Source organism: Schistocerca cancellata, chromosome 2 (assembly GCF_023864275.1).
Source record: "Schistocerca cancellata isolate TAMUIC-IGC-003103 chromosome 2, iqSchCanc2.1, whole genome shotgun sequence".
Classification (NCBI taxonomy): domain Eukaryota; kingdom Metazoa; phylum Arthropoda; class Insecta; order Orthoptera; family Acrididae; genus Schistocerca; species Schistocerca cancellata.
In genome coordinates, this window is record NC_064627.1 from 467,612,632 (window position 1) to 467,629,396 (window position 16,765).

A 16,765-nucleotide genomic window follows, 5' to 3' on the forward strand; every position below is an offset into this window, starting at 1 on the left:
TACCATTTATAAAATCTAACAAATACATCGAACGCTCCTGTGGTGGGCAGCGGGACGAAATTACTATAAACTATCAATTAAAGTAAAATGTCGTTAAAATTCTTTCAAACAGTAAGAGTGGGCTCGTGTCAAAACTATAAATATTGGATTCGCCGCGTTTTGAGCTCTAGTCACTTATAAAAGAAAATGAATATGGGAGTTATGTCAACTGTAGGTGCCAAAATAGTCGAATTTAGCAGCAGGTCCATTTTAGAGTATCAATTTTAGGTGCACTTCAAAGGTTCAGTTCCTACTATTTTTACAGAAGTGTAAACTATCAGTTTTTAAAAAAATGCTATTTTAGATGAAAGGTGAGACTTTGAAGTTTCAGAAAATAATTTTGGAGCCTACATTTATTTAATAGTATTAGAAGGTAGAAAAAAATTCTCTTCGTGTGTCGACTATAGGTGCTCTTACCTTATTATAATCTCACTTGTATATACAAAAGGCGCCTACGTACAGATGGCTTAAAGTTTTTCCGTTTCAGGGCCTGTATCCAAATCTCTCTTCGGTTTTCGTCCTTAGGGAACCTATGAGTAGGAACGAGAAACAGTTATACTTACTTCTGTAACCGAATTATCACACATACTTTCCAAAATGTAATATGAGTCTGACTTAACAGGCATCACTTTCAACACTTTAATTTACGTGATACTTTATTTCAAGGGTAAAAAACATATAAAAGTCACTTCAGCAGATTTCAATAAACGCATCTGCACTACCATAGAAACACACGTGAAATGTAATGCCATTTCCCCCGACAAAACGCTGAGTACAACCATAAGTGCAACACGAAACAACCATGTTTTGCCAACATTCACGTGACTTTAGCCCAGAGATGTTGGAGCCACGAAAATGACGTCAGGGACAGTCTATTATATTTATGGTCGAAGCCTTCGTTACAGACGCCATTTTCAAGGATGCGTATAGCGCCGCCACCTATCGCAACTTCGTGAAACTATAAGGGCAGAAGCGGGAATATTCTACAATGTCCCAAAACAATTTCCGCATTTTTTCAAGCGAAATTAGCCGAGAAATTTTTCTTTTTGCATTACTTATTGAGCGCCTCTCGTATGTCCCTGACACATGAACGACAGTACCTGTAATGTCAATTTAAAATAGATTGCATTTCTGTGGCTTCCCCGTGGATACACCGGTTCCCGTGAGATCACCGAAGTTAAGCGCTGTCGGGCGTGGTCGGTACTTGGATGGGTCACCATCCAGGCCGCCATCCGCTGTTGCCATTTTTCGGGGTGCACTCAGCTTCGTGATGCCAATTGAGGAGCTACTCGACCGAATAGTAGGGCCTTCGGTCAAGAATACCGTCATAACGACCGGGAGAGCGGTGTGCTGACCACACACCTCTCCTATCCGCATCCTCCACTGAGGATGACACGGCGGTCAGATGGTCCCGATGGGCCACTTGTGGCCTGTAGACCGAGTGGTGGCTTCCCCAGATCTTTCTCTTTGACATTCGTACTTAAAGAAGCGTACTTAGGGATGCCCTCTGTCATCCCTCACCACCCGCCTCATCCACTGCATCATTACCTTCGCCTAACCCTCGAATTAAATGAAAATTTCCGTTCTTTAACAACAATGTCACTCAACTATGCCTCAGTGCTGACGTGTTCTTCAGTTAGAATATTGGTTTGATGCATCCCTCCTCGCTCTCTCGAGCAAAGCATCTCCATCTCTGTATCATTAGTGTAACCTCCATCCAGTTCAACCTACTTACTGCAGTCAATCTGTGGTCTCCCTCAACAATTTTACCTCCCACACTATCCTCCATTAAGAAATTGAAGACTGTTTGATACCACAGCATTTGTCCAATCAACAGATCGCTTCTTCTAGTATGTTATACTATAAATTTATTTTTAGGAAATAAGAACAGCGATCAATCGCTAATAATCTGAATGTACTGCATAGCGATTTCAACTATACAATAGTCGTTACTAGTGCATAAAAACACCTGATGTGGTCACACTGACGTCAAGTTCAAGCGCATGTGACCCACACCTTAAAAACAGAAATGCATACGGGTGTCATTACAAAAGATACAGGTAGTGTAATAAAAGTGGTCGAGGCCTCAGTTTTGTATTAAACTTCGATCACTTCAGTTCCACTACCTGTATCTTTTATAATGATTGCTATGTATATTTCCTTATTCAAATTGTGCACTACATGAACTTGCACTTCACGTCAGTGTGATCACATCTGGTGTTTCATGCACTGGTGACGACTATTCTGTAGTTGAAATCGATCTGCAATAAAATTCAGACTGTTCGGGACTGAGCACTGTTCTTTCTTCCTCGAAATCCAACGGCTGCTGCATTACGGGATCTTATGGATTCCAACATAAAAAATTTATGTTCTCCTCATTTCGAATCAGTACCTCCTCATTAGTTACCCGATCTAGCAGCACAGGGGTTGGATAAAAATGTGGAACTACGGAGAGAAATTCGTGCTTGAACGTACATCCAGATTCTAACGAAGCTTGAAGGTTGTGCTGTTGTATTTGACCACGAACAGCACCTGTTCAATGCCTTCAATACTTTTCAAGTGTCAGTAGTGCTCATAGCAATGTCCTGTATAGCTATGAGTGCATTATGTCGGAGGTAAGTGAATTTGATCGAGGGGAAATTGTTGGTCCTTGTATGGTCGGTGATTCCGTAACCAATGTAGTGGAAGTGTTTAGTATGTCAAGAGGCAAGTTATCTAAGATTTATACCGCATATAGGGCAAGCGCAAAAACATCACCCGCTCAATCACAACGCGGGTGAAACTGTGTGTTGTGTGTGAGGATTTTGACGAAAAATAAGAGGATTACAGATGCGAAATTCCCTGCAGAACTTCAGAACTTAATGCCGCACTCGCGAACTCTGTCAGCGCCAAAACAACTCGAATAGAACTCCATAACCAGGGAAATGCAGGGCGAACTAGCACTGATCAGTGATGCAAATGCCGGTAACAGAAAATCGTAGTGGTGAAGCCATAAAACATGGACTGTGGAGCTGTGGAAGAAAGTTGTTTGGTACGATGAGTCTCATTTCAGATTGTTCAGAACTTCTGGCCGAGTTTACGTCCCAAGAGTGAACAATGGCCGAGGTTCGACTTTAATATGGGCAGCCATATCGTGGTATTCCACGAGCCCCGTGGTTATTCTGTTAGGTCGCATTACTGCCACAGATTATGTGACCATTTTGGGCATCAGATCCATCCCATGCTACGGTCTTTGTTCCCAAATAGTGGTGCTGTGTTGCAAGACGATAGGGCGTCTGTTCACGCTGCTCACATCGCCCGGCACTGGTTTTGTGAGCGCAAGAATGACTCGCCACATCTTCCTTGACTACCGCAGTCACCAGATCTCAATATTATTGAACCTATGTGATCTAGTTTGGAGATAAGGGTGCATGATTGCTATCCACCTCCATCACCTTTATTTGAACTTAGCACTGTTTTGCCGGAAGAATGGCTTAAGATTTTCGAGACGAGTGGTAGCTGTTTTGAACGGCAACGGTGTTTCTTCTTCGTATTAGGCACGGTTATGTTTTTTTCATATTTTTGTCCACACCTGTACATTCTTCAGCATTATTCGGTAGCAACACATTGCAAGAGCTTCCATTCTCTTCTTGTATAAACTGTATATCGTCCAAGTTTCATTTCAGTACAAGTCTTCACTCCAGACAAATATCTTCCAATAAGACTTAATTTATATTCGGAATTTGCAGATTTCTCTTTTGTACACTTTTATTGCTATTGCCAGTCGGCATTTTGTAACCTTTCTACTTCCGCCATCTTCAGTTATTTTGCTACCCCAATAACATCGACTAAATTATCTATTCTGATTCCCCAACTGTCGCTCGATTTATTTCGCTAACATTACACTTATTAAAAAACAAAAAAAGAAACCATTGGCACTACTGCCAATCTGACATACTTATCCACCAGCTTTCTCTCTTGACGACATGGAATTCGTATATTCTTAGCCAACGAACGCGGATTAATTACATCACTCATTCGGAATAGTGGTGTATGTATGCAGGAAGTGTGCTAAACATCATCTTCAGCCAAATACGTATTGTAGTGCATTATACAGTGCTTTTGTATCCCTGTATTTCCATTTCAGGTGTAAATTCTTCATTTAACTCCCTTAGTTTGCTTCAGAGTGAGCCGAGCTTGGGTAAATGGACATTCAAATCACTCATCGGTATTAACATCTTTAAAAACGCGAATCGCAGAATACCAAGTGAAGAGAAAGGAAACTTAAGGAAATGTGAGATAAAATTACGAGAAAATATGCGATCGCTACTCATTTCGAGCCTATTTGGTTCTTCTTCGGGTGTAACTTATTTATTTTCGCTGATTTTTGGTGTTCAATGAGTTGAGCAGTAGACATTGCTGTTATATAATGCTCATGTGTTTGATCTTGAAACACGGGTGTCGTGACATAAGAAAGAAATTGTTTGGCATGCAAGCAAAATATGAAATAAACTTACCAGAAACTCTTTTTGAGTTTGTAACATGCAGCAGGCTGGAGCACTGCTCTCTTCCATGATTCCGCACGTTGCTGCAAGAGGAAGTGTTTATGTACGAAGCAAAGTCCTAGGTAAATTTTTGGTGACTTGCGACTTATCTACACAGTTTTTTCAATACCTGTAGTTGAAAAAAGTGCGTTTGTCAACGTTATCCCACTTCTTTTACTATTTAAAAGTTTAGTGCCTTAGATGCATTCGACTTGCTGACTCCTTGACGATTATATGACCCATTTAAGAGTAACTACTAGAATGTAAAACTGTCGTCCAACGGGAGTGGATCTAAGAAAGATGAAATACTCTAGTCTGTTAGTTGTGATACATGTGTACGAAAGATCGCTGCCTCAGCTTGCATTAGAAGACAGAAAGGTTTGATGTTTTCCCTGCCTGCACGGCCTACTAGACACACACAAATGGCTGTCGTTTAGAGCTAGCGGCTACATTTACATCTATAACTTGCAAATCACCATGAACTCCCTGGCAGAAAATAGGTCCCATGTGTGGAACACACATTAGGGTGTCTTCCCGTGCCATCCACTGATAGGCTGAGGGTAGAATAATTGCTTACACGCCTAGGCGAGCGATGCATACGTTGACGCAGAATGTTCTTAGATTCCTCGCTTAATAATGAATCTTGAAACTGTGAAAGTAAGGCATTTGCGGGACTATTGGAGTTGACCCTTTTTTTTCGGTCAATGTGATCTGTTAGTCCTGTTGAGCATGGGACCTACGGTCACGAGCAATATTAAAGGATGGGTAGCATGAGTGTTTTGTAAGCAGTCTTTTATATAGATTGAGTGTATTTCCCTAGTATTCTACGAATGATCCGAAGTCTGACATGCCACCAGCTTTACCTACGAATGATTCAATGTGACTGTCCTATATTGAATAATCACGTGTCAGCAACTATACAGAATTGAACAACAGAAAAAATACAGAGTGACAAAATTTGTAATTTCCTCGATCGTACGTAAATATAATTATAACCTACGTTGTAGGAGGATTTAAGCCAAAAGATCTGGTAGACACTGAATGCAGTTAGTTCTAGATATTTAATCTGTTTGCAGTACCGTGGATACCTTGAACATCCTGTGGATTACAGGGGACGTTGCAGTTGGCAGGTATTACGAAGAGCGTTAAGTCTGTGTATTTTAAAAGGGACTACATAGTTGCAGAAATGTGAATGTATATCCGTACTTCGGTAGGACATATCTACTTGTCGTTCTTGTGGACTGATACGAAACAGGTTAGCCTGACCTGTCGTACACATGAATTTTAATGTTTACTATCTTTATGTTAACTCGATACTAATGACACTGCTGATAATACAGTAACAGGCGAATTACGCAACGAATTAACGCAAACGCGATTTTTCACGTAAATGCATTGAAAACATGCGTTATGTTCTACAATATGTACACGGTATCTTTAGAAAAACAGTATACCCATGTGTAAATGTGGGGAACAGTGGACATAAATTCAATGATCAGTTCTGAACACAGAAAATAGAGCGCCACCGGGATACGTAACGGTATATGAAATTAATATTTTTCACTAGATTTTTCTGAATATTATCCCTGAAAAGAAGCCACAAAGGAAACTTTTGTAAACTGTTGTTTGAACAGACGATGAGTCCCTCTCTTCACCATCTTCGCCACTTGTGCAACTACAGTTACACAAACACACTAACACACACATTATTTTGGGGCGAGAAGGTCGGGGGGGGGGGGGGGGTGCCTTGCTTGGAAGGCATATACCAGAACTGGTTATCCCCTCTCACATATTGCCAACTAGGATTGCCTCTGTTGCAATACTAGCTCGCCTTGTATTTTGCTGGAAAGTACCGAGACTCCATAATGGAATATATCTCAAACAGACCATTCTACATTTTGGCAAAGAGAATGAAAATAAGCTTACAAAATTTTTAAAAAATACGTTGTTGTGTATATCGAGCGAATCATTTACTTAGATCCGTCACGTCAAAATGCATATAAACATGACCTTTGGCAATCACATTTTAGAATACTGCACATAACCCCAGGATCAAATTAAAAATAACTCACATCATCCTATTCCAATAAAGAGTTTCGGGAAATTTTCTTTGATTGCCAGGCAAATGCCAGAACTAGTACTCCCCTCCCAAACATTTCCGTTTGTGAGTCTCTTCGCCCTTCCACCAGCATAAAGGCATTTGGCTGCAAAGATGGGTCGGATTTCAAACAGCCCGCCGTGACCACACGGTTATGGAACGAAAAGTTTTTCAGAATGACTACGTTTATAAGGACCTAAGAAACGGAAAAACGAAGTTATAATAGACCACCCTGCCGTTAAGGGTGCAGAATCAAAGATAAAAAAGTAATAATATTTGGTGATTAGTGGACTTTTAACAAAATCTGAATTTTTTTTTTACAAAAATTCATTCGCTAAAAATTTGAAAAGAAGTTCTGGAGTTGTAATAACAAAAAGACTGAAGATGCAATATGAGTTCTGGTCATAGAATGGCTGCTGCGTTCACATTTTGTGCTCCAGTCTTACATACGACGCAGAATAACTTAATAACGAAATTCGCAACTTATACTACTCGTAAAATTTACCTTGTTAAACAATATACAGATCATGGCATATTATCTATGCTAGGAAATACGTTGTGTATTACTTCGTTAACTTCCTGCAGCACAACCGCACACGGCCTATTGTGCAAACTTTAGTTGTTGACAGTTAAAAGACTAATCATCTGATCCATCGGAGCAGAAAAATTAACCGATATATTTTTACAAATAGCAAAAAAGATAAATTCGTGTTCTAATTGCAGCTACGGATTCAGTGAAACAAGGTGAAAAGTCATGCCAATTTCAATTTTATTCGTTACCTGTCTCACTAAAATGTAACAAGAAGTGGGACATAGTTCACTTACCGTCACGAATTCGTTGGCCTACAAGTTACTCGTCAACTCCTAGTCTTCGTTGTAGGAGAGATCGCTGTTAGCAGCATACAGCGAAGCGAACACGTCTGTGGAAGGCCGTGTTCATGATGCTTTTAAAGCAAAAGAAAATTACTGCCTGTCGAGAAGTATGGCACTTTTGTTTTCGTTTAGAGCTGCTGACGCCCCTTTCAGCTGACGTAAGTGTTTAAAGCTGGCGCTGACGAGTCTGTTTGTGCCTCTTTCAAACATTTTTGGAATTTCCGATGTATTTCCTTTCAGGCACTGTTTTGCGCTGTGTTGTCCGCTGCAAATCCATGATCACGAGAATACCTACGATATATTTCTAAACGAAGACTACAATGCTGTCCCAAACCCAGAAGAATTTTATTGACTCTGAAAATTGTCGCCGAAGCCTACCTTTACGTTTTACGAAGACTACAATTGTTCTGTGTCTTCGTTTTTGGTTCATTTTCGTCCACCTTGGAATCAGAAAGTATCCCTATGAAGACGTTTTTTCTTCTTTCTACAGCAACACAGAATTCGTTATTATCTTCTGAACCCTGGCAGTTGACTCTATAAAATAGCTTCTGTGCATTGAGTCCTAACTCACAAGCATAATGCGTATGCCGTTCGTAGATTCTTGTAAACATTTCATATTTCTTCTACATCTGTAGAGCAGTATTAATTTTCTCCCATCTCATATGTAACTTTCTCTGCGTGTTGTTCATATTTTCAGCCGTTTTTGTGCAGTTGCCGGATCAGTGCTGTTGTAACTAATAATAATTTCGTGTAATTCAATCGCTGGATCTTTCAATTGGACGCCGCTTTTGCGACTTGTGTATCCCTAATCCACCCCAGTTATACAACAGGGGAAAAGGGATCCATAGTTCACAACACAGAATACGAACTGCAACTCCTTGCTTCGTTGAAGTGTGTAGGCTAAATTAAAGGCAGAACGAAAAAGTTCTGTGCTCCGGCCGGGACTCGATCACGCGATCTCTCGATTCCTAGACACGCTCCTTACCACTCGATCGCGAAGACCGAATTCTTGAAAGAGTAACACTATTCGCCTTTCAGCACTGTTCGCTTCACAACTTATTTTGTTTTGTATAGGTTAAATACTGATATGTGTTAGATACGAGCAATACCACCCACACCCATAGCTGGGATCACTTAGGCATGCGTCTGCACTGGCAGTCGACTCGCTGGTCTCCGGTTCGAGTCCTAGCGGTGCAAGATGTTTCCTAGTATTTGGCCGGCAAGCGGAGGAGAGGTGGTGCCGTATAGTTCCTGATCCCCAGCCTTTGCGCCAACCCCCTGGTTACATTCCAAATTTCTCCTCAAATACTCCTGAAGTGAAGGTTTGTAGATGCTGATCCGTCCGTCGGGTGGGAAAGATAAGCTGGGTAGTCGCCTTGTTTCTATTCGAGGTGAGTTCAGACTCTGATGCTACCTGCAGTGCCTGTTTCCTCTTACGGCTTTCATATACGTATAGTATGCTACGATATGTAGCTACAACTTTATTGAGAATTACCAATTTTATGGCAGTTCCAATATTTGTAATTTTTACTTCTTATGAAGTATTTTATATACGAGAGGTTCTTGCTCGTAAATCTGTTCATCTGTTAATACAGATAATTGTTTGGATTTTCTGATGAATACATGTATAGTTGGTGTCGAAACCATGAATCCTGCACGGCTGCCCATAAATCCGTAAGAGCACGAGGGAGTGGAGATCGCTTCTGAACAGCACGTCGCAAGGCATCCAAGATATGTTCAATGATGTTCATGTCTGGGGAGTTTGGTGGCCAGCGGAAGTTTTTAAGCTCAGATGAATGTTCCTGGAGCCACTCTGTAGCAATTCTGGACGTGTGTGGTGTCGCAATGCTCTGCTGGAACTGCCCAAGTCTGTCGAAATGCACGATGGACATGATGGGTGCAGGTGATCAGACAGGATGCTTACGTAAGTGTCACGTGTCAGAGTCGTATCTATACTTACCAGGGGTCCCATGTCACGCCAACTGCACACGCCTCACACCATCACAGAGCCTCCACCATCTTGAACAGTGCCCTGCTGACATGCAGGATCCATGGATTCATGAGGTTTTCTCCATACCCGTTCACGTCCATCCGCTCAATACAGTTTGAAACGAGACTCGTCCGACCGGGCAACATGTTTCCAGTCATCAACAGACCAATGTCGGTGGGATGAGCTCAGGCGATGCGTAAACCTTTGTGTCGTGCGATCATCAAGAGCGCACGAGTGGGCCTTCGGCTCAGAAAGCCCATTCGATGTTGTTTCGTTGAAGTTCGCACGGTGACACTTGAAACTGAAATCCGCAGCAGTCTGCTGAAGTATTGCACTTCTGTCACGTTGAACGATTCTCTTTAGTCGTCATTGGTTCCGTTCTTGCAGCACTTTTTCCGGCCGCAGCGACATGAGAGATCTGATGTTTTACCGTATTCCTGATGTTCACGGTATACTCGTGAAATGGTTGTACGGGGAAATCCCCACTTCATCGCTACCTCGGAGATACTGTGTCCCATCGCTCGTGCGTCGCCTATAACACCACGTTCAAACACACTTAAATCTTGATAACCCGCCGTTGTAGGAGCAGTAACAGATCCAACAACTGCGCCAGACACTTGTTGTCTTATATAAGCTTTTCCGACCGCAGCGCCGTTATCTGCCTGTTTGCATATCCCTGTATTTGAATACGCATGCCTATATGCCTATACCAGTTTCTTTGGCGCTTTAGTGTATGAAGAAACATACACAATAAAGAAATGTATGCGATGCGTTTCTTACGAATCGTAACGTAACTTTAAAACGTAAGCGAGCTGATGTTTACTCTTGTAAGTCTAGTTACTTCAGAAAACCGTCAGAAAAGCACGGATTCGAAGTGTTCGTCCACACATAGAGCGCCCTCTCCTTCAGCATGACAATGCCAGAGCGCACAAGAGCTCTGCGGCATCCGCAACAATCCGACGCCGTGGATCATCGATCATCCTCCATACAGTCTCGATTTGGCCCCATCCGATTTTCATCTGTTTCCAAAACTTCGAGGACTTCACTTCGACAGTAATGAAGCGGTACAAGCAGAGATGATGTTGTGGCTCCGTCAACAAAGTCAAACGTTCTACGGTGACGGTATCAACAAAGTGGTTTCTGGTTGGGAGAAATAAGTTCGTCCCAAAACTGACTATGTTGAAAAATAAAAGTGTAGAGATGAAGAATAAAGAATTAGCGTGTTAGTAAATTTTATTTTATTTAAAAAGCTTTAAGAATTTTCACATAAAAGAATTGGAGGCATAATTTTTCAGCACGCCCTCGTATCCAATTAGCACGTAGCCTCATTCAAATTGTTTACATTTGCTGCGATTCGAAATAAATATTTTCAATAAAGTATCGGGTGGCTATAATTAAAGTGCAGCTACTCATGGAGGTCCATGGTGGGTTGTAATTATCCTGTGGTAAGGGAGAATGTTGGGTCTTCCAAAGGGTTAATGCGGAACCGACTTACGATGGATAGTTCTAGTTTGGCCACTATGTGCTAATCTGGCGCTGTTCATTCTTTGTATGATGGTACGACATCCATGCTGTCATTTGACAAGCTATTTCGGGAGTGAACAGTATGGTTGTCGATAAGAGATGCACGCGCTATATGTGACTGTGTGTTGTGGATTCACAAGCATCTCTATTCTCGGCCCACTCTTCTTGGAAGAGAATACACGAGGGCCTATCAGTTGTACCTTGACGTCTGCACGTTATTGAGACTTCCTTGTACAGCTTGTGATCCCCGCTTTGGAAGAGCGCAATTATGTGGAAACCACTGTTTTCATGCAAGATGGAGCAACATTTCATGTCGCTCGCATAGTAAAAGATCTGTTTAATGCAACCTTCCAGGAACATGTTAGTGGTTTTTCAGATACATAATCTGCAAGATCACCTGATCCGAATCCATGTAGCTTTTGGCTATGTGGATATCTAAAAGAAAGCGTTACGGACACTTTGGGTCTCTACCTGATCTGTAGGCCAGTGTACGGGAACACGTTGTTTAGATTCCATCGGAACTGCTGCAAGCAACTGTTGATCACGTCATTTTTCGGATGCACCATTTCTTCGGCATCTCCGGTGTACATACTGCATTGACATTTTACAGCTCGCACTGGATCTCTGTGAGTAGCTGCACCTTAGTTATAACCATCAGGTACTTACCATATTTCGTCTGACTGAATGAAGTGAGAACGTCGAACGGAGTTCTGCATACGCCTAAAAGTCACCTGCCTCGGCGTCGTGTTTTCACTACAAACGAGATCGGGGAATGAACAAGTGGGCGAGCCAGAGGGGCGCTCACTGACGTGGAATTTAAGTACAGTACAATTCAGCGCGCCAAGAAATGATGCCAGTAAACAGACTACAATAATTAAACAATGAAAGCCACGCGCCTGAGTGTTCTCGAAACGTACAACTCGGGCGCGTGCTGAGGCGTCCCCTAAATTCATCGCCTGACCGTGATCACTTGGCGACGCGTTCAGGAGGTCAGTTCGGAACTTTCATGTACTCGACCATTTTTGAAGGTAATACGCATTACATTTCGAACTGTTGGCGGCGTGGAAAAGTGGTGAGATTTGGGGTCCCAGATATCGCTTACGCGGACTGGGTCATGGCAGCCGTAAAAATTAGGACATACCGCGAAAATCGAGACTTCTGGCAACAGTACTTCCCGGTATTGTTTCTCGCGCAATGTCGACCGTAGCGCTTGCGGTATGCTTGAAACACTCTAGTTATGTAACACCTAATGAGCAAAGGAAAAGTGCCCAATCAGAGCCGCCCATAATGGTGGTGAGGGGGGGGGGGTTGGAGGGCGCGTGGAGCAGTTGCTTGTAGTGACAATTAATTTAGTTTATGAATATGAAAATAGACGTGTAACCACAGCCTCCAGATTTCATGATTTAAAATACCTGGAAAATTATCACTAAAATGACTTGAAATATTTATAAAACGACGTAAAAAGGTATATAACACATGTGAAGTCAAGTATAAAATGAACTAGAGTAAAGAAATAGGAAGTTGCAACTAAATTGTTGGAGCGTCGGATGATGTTGTAAATAAGAAATCTTCAACGGCAGGGAATCGGGTAATCGAAAGACTAGGGCTTACGACAGTACCAACAGAAAATAACACAAATGCAGGGTAAACGTAAAATCTAGGAATATGGAAATATACCAGAATGAGATTTTCACTCTGCAACGGAGTGTGCGCTGATATGAAACTTCCTGGCAGATTAAAACTGTGTACCCGACCGAGACTCGAACTCGGGACCTTTGCCTTTCGCGGGCAAGTGCTCTACCATCTGAGCTACCGAAACACGACTTACTTACTTTTACCACTGCATAGTCTATGAGTTTTTCTGAACGGCTATACACTGACAGAGGTGTGATTTGTACTCAGGTGATTCATGTGAAAAGCTTTCTGACGTGATTATGGGCGCAAGCGGGAATTAACAGACTTTGAACGCGGAATGGTAGTTGAAGCTAGACGCATGGGACATTCCATTTCTAAAATGGTTAGGAAATTCAATACCCCGAGATCCACAGTGACAAGAGCGTGCTGAGAAAGCTAATTTTCAGGTTTTACCTCTCACCACGGGTAACGTAGTGATCGACGGCCTCCATTTAACAACCGATAGCAGTGGCATTTGCGTAGAGTTGTCAGTGCCAATAGACAACCAACACTACATGAAATCACCCCAGTAATCAATGTGGACGTACGACGAACGTTTCCTTTAGAACCATGCGTTGATATTTGGCGTGAATTGGCTATGGCAGCAGGCGAGCGGCGTCAGTGCCTTTGCTAACAGCACGGTATCACCTGCAGCGCCCCTCCTGGGCTCGTGACCATAACGGTTGGATACCAGATGACTGGAAAATTGTGACCTGGTCAGATGAATACCCATTTCAGTTGGTAAGAGCTGATGGTAGGGTTGGAGTGTCACGCAGACCTCACGAAGCCATGGGTCTAAGTTGTGACCCAAGCTGGTTGTGGCTCCATAATGGTGTGGACTGTGTTTACATGGAATCAGCTGGCTACACTGGTCCAACTGAACCGGTCACTTACTGAAAATAGTTATATTCGGCTATTTGGAGACCATTAGCATCCATTCATTGACTTCTTGTTCCCAAACAACGATGTAAATGTTATGGATGAGAATACGGCCCACAATTGTTCGCTGTTGGTTTGAAGAACATTCTGGACAATTCGAGCGAATGATTTAGCCACCCAGATAGCCCGTCGCCCATCGAGAGGTCAGTTATTGCGCGAAAACCTGCACTGGTAACAGCTTCGCAATTATGGGTGGCTATAGAGGCAGCGTGGCTTAATACGAGGGTCACTCCAAAAGAAATGCACACTATTTTTGTAAAAATACAGTTTTCATTCTGCATGTGTGGAAGTTTTACTATGTGTAGATACATCCTTCCCGCTTGTTTTCAAACTTAGTTCAACCTGTTCCCGCGAGTGGCGCCGTCACAGCATGTCTTCATGATGACTGCTACACTCGACGTTCGTCAGAAGCAACGTGCTGTCATAGACTTACTGCACTGTGAAAACGAGACAGTGGGGAACATCCACAAGAGGTTGAAAAAGGTGTATGGAGATGTTGCTGTCGATCGCAGTACAGTTAGTCGATGGGCAAGCAGGTTACGTGATGAAAGCGGGCACGGCAATATTGAGGATTGTGCTCGCAGCGGCAGGCCTCGTACTGCACACACTCCAGACAATGTGCAGAGAGTTAACGAATTGGTGACTGCTGACAGACGCATCGCAGTGAACGAATTGTCACACTACGCTGGGATAGGGGAAGGAAGTGTTCGCAGAATACTGAAAGTGTTGGCGTTAAAAAAGGTTTGTCCTAGGTGGGTTCCCAGGATGTTGACAGTGGCTCACAAAGAAACAAGAAAAACGGTATGCAGCGAATTTTTGGAACAGTACGAGAATGGTGCAGATGAATTTCTTGGAAGAATTGTGACAGGTGATGAAACATGACGCCATCATTTTTCACCAGAGACGAAGAGGCAATCAATGGGGTGGCATCATGCACATTCACCCAAGGAAAAAATTCAAAACCACACCTTCTGCTGGAAAAGTTATGGCTACAGTGTTTTTCGATTCCGAAGGACTCTTGCTTGTGGACATCATGCCAAGTGGAGCCACCATAAATTCTGATGCATATGTGACGACACCGAAGAAACTTCAAGCTCGACTGAGTCGCGTTCGACAACATCAGCAAAAGCATGATGTTTTGCTGTTGCACGACAATGCACGGCCACATGTCAGTCAAAAAACCACGGAAGCGATCACAAACCTCGGATGGACAACACTGAAACACCCGCCTCACAGTCCTGACCTGGCTCCATGTGACTATCATCTCTTTGGGAAACTGAAAGACTCTCTTCGTGGAACAAGGTTTGCAGATGATGACTCCCTTGTACACGCTGCCAAACAGTGGCTTCAACATGTTGGGTCAGAATTTTACCGTGCGGGTATACAGGCGCTGGTTCCAAGATGGCGTAAGGCAATTGAGAGGGATGGAAATTATGTGGAGAAATGAAAATATTGTTCCTAAAGGACGTATCTACACACTGTAAAACTTTCAACATGTAGAATAAAAGATGCATTTATTGGTTCAAATGGCTCTGAGCACTATGGGACTTAACATCTATGGTCATCAGTCCCCTAGAACTTAGAACTACTTAAACCTAACTAACCTAAGGACAGCACACAACACCCAGCCATTACGAGGCAGAGAAAATCTCTGATCCCGCCGGGAATCGAACCCGGGAACCCGGGCGTGGGAAGCGAGAACGCTACCGCACGACCACGAGATGCGGGCAAAAGATGCATTTAAAAAAATAGTGTTTGGAGTATTTCTACAGGGGACTTCCAACGATTTGTTGAGTCTATGCCACGTGTAATTGCTGGACTAAGCTGGAAAAAAGGAGGCCCGACACGATGTCGGGTAGCATCCCATGACTTCTGCCACATCAGTGTAAAAGCATGTCACAGCAACGTACCAGAAAAATAGCATAACTCATCCTGCTGACCGCTGTGCGTGCCAAGCAACGGCAGGAAGCTTACTAGCAGCACAGTGGTTTGGTATTGCCGGTCGATTGCGGTGATGATGGAATCGTCCCACTGTCGATAGCTGCCGGGCGGCGGTTGCTATCCTGAGGGACGCATCATGCTCCGTCCGAAGGTTGTGTTTGTCCAGAGGGGGCAAGAGTCGAGTCGCCTGTGGACAGGCGGCCGTTACGCGGCGGCTCCAGCTCCCAGCCCGCCGGCACTGTCCCAGATTCTGGAGAGCGCTGTGTGCCCAGCGCGGGCTGCTCCAGGTCTTCTTTTTGCACGGCTGTTTGCTCGCTGCCTGCGCTGCGGCCTGCGCTCGCCTCTCGCCGCAGTATTTCATGTCTTCCTCGGCCGGAGTGCACCTCTGATATACGCCGTCAGCGTCAAAGGTTAAGCCGCAGGAATTTAAAAATTCGGGCACGCCTAGAGAAGAACTCCAGTGTTTCATACTTTTCTTTGGTCCACCATGCGAAGGCTTTATAATAAAAGTATAATTCTTAGGAAATGTCGACAGTTTGGGGATGTTATACAGGGTGTTACAAAAAGGTACGGCCAAACTTTCAGGAAACATTCCTCACACACAAAGAAAGAAAATATGTTACGTGGACATGTGTCCAGAAACGCTTACTTTCCATGTTAGAGCTCATTTTATTACTTCTCTTCAAATCACATTAATCATGGAATGGAAACACACAGCAACAGAACGTACCAGCGTGACTTCAAACACTTTGTTACAGACAATGTTCAAAATGTCCTCCGTTAGCGAGGATACATGCATCCACCCTCCGTCGCATGGAATCCCTGATGCGCTGATGCAGCCCTGGAGAATGGCGTATTGTATCACAGCCGTCCACAATACGAGCACGAAGAGTCTCTACATTTGGTACCGGGGTTGCGTAGACAAGAGCTTTCAAATGCCCCCATAAACGAAAGCCAACAGGGTTGAGGTCAGGAGAGCGTGGAGGCCATGGAGTTGGTCCGCCTCTACCAATCCATCGGTCACCGAATCTGTTGTTGAGAAGCGTACGAACGCTACGACTGAAATGTGCAGGAGCTCCATCGTGCATGAACCACATGTTGCGTCGTACTTGTAAAGGTACATGTTCTAGCAGCATAGGTAGATTATCCCGTATGAAATCTTGA

At 43.4% G+C, this 16,765-nt stretch overlaps 2 protein-coding genes across 2 annotated transcripts in view; one reads left to right on the forward strand and one right to left on the reverse strand.

Moving 5' to 3' along the window:
- Positions 1-7,600, reverse strand: part of LOC126161987 (uncharacterized) — a 277,453-nt gene extending 269,853 nt beyond the window's left edge. The window contains exon 1 of the mRNA XM_049918189.1: positions 7,486-7,600. The gene's annotated coding sequence lies outside the window, so the exon portion shown is untranslated. The remainder of the gene's footprint in view (positions 1-7,485) is intronic.
- The window catches only part of LOC126161985 (transcription factor GATA-6-like), a 524,655-nt gene that overhangs the window by 3,770 nt on the left and 504,120 nt on the right, over positions 1-16,765 (forward strand). The gene's annotated exons all lie outside the window — the stretch shown is intronic.